Raw genomic sequence first — 494 nt, forward strand, 5'->3', positions numbered from 1 at the left:
GCCGTTGCCTGAGCTGCCGTTGCAGTCCCCGCTTAGCCGTGCGCCTAGATAGCCGTCGGTGTTGTCGGAGTGTATGAGGCCGTTTAGAGCTGCTAGTGCTGCTTTCAGGTGGGTGCTTCGGACCGGTTGTGCGGTTGTTATGGGGCATGTTTGCGTTAGCTCCTTGATGTCGTTGTCCGCCGCCTTGGATGTACTTGACTGCCATCCCGTTGATCCTGCCCCTTTTTTGGTGCAAGCGCCGTTGGTTGGCCCGTTCTCGGCGCCTCCTGTGGGCTTTAAGCATAAGCATACTAGAGCCGCCGTAGCGGTCGCTGCCTTCTTTGCGCCTGTGGCCGCTTCGCACACCGTTGCCCTCGATTCTGACCCCGTGTCGCCTCCGAAAGCTGCGTCGCTCGTTGCTGTTTTTGCCGTTAGTTTATCGCTGCCGAAAGCTGCTTTCTTTATCTTGTTTAGTGCGGTTTCCGAAGTTAGGGCTGCTGCGGTGCTCGAGAGTT

Source organism: Trypanosoma equiperdum (assembly GCF_001457755.1).
Source record: "Trypanosoma equiperdum strain OVI genome assembly, contig: ctg_785, whole genome shotgun sequence".
NCBI lineage: Eukaryota > Euglenozoa > Kinetoplastea > Trypanosomatida > Trypanosomatidae > Trypanosoma > Trypanosoma equiperdum.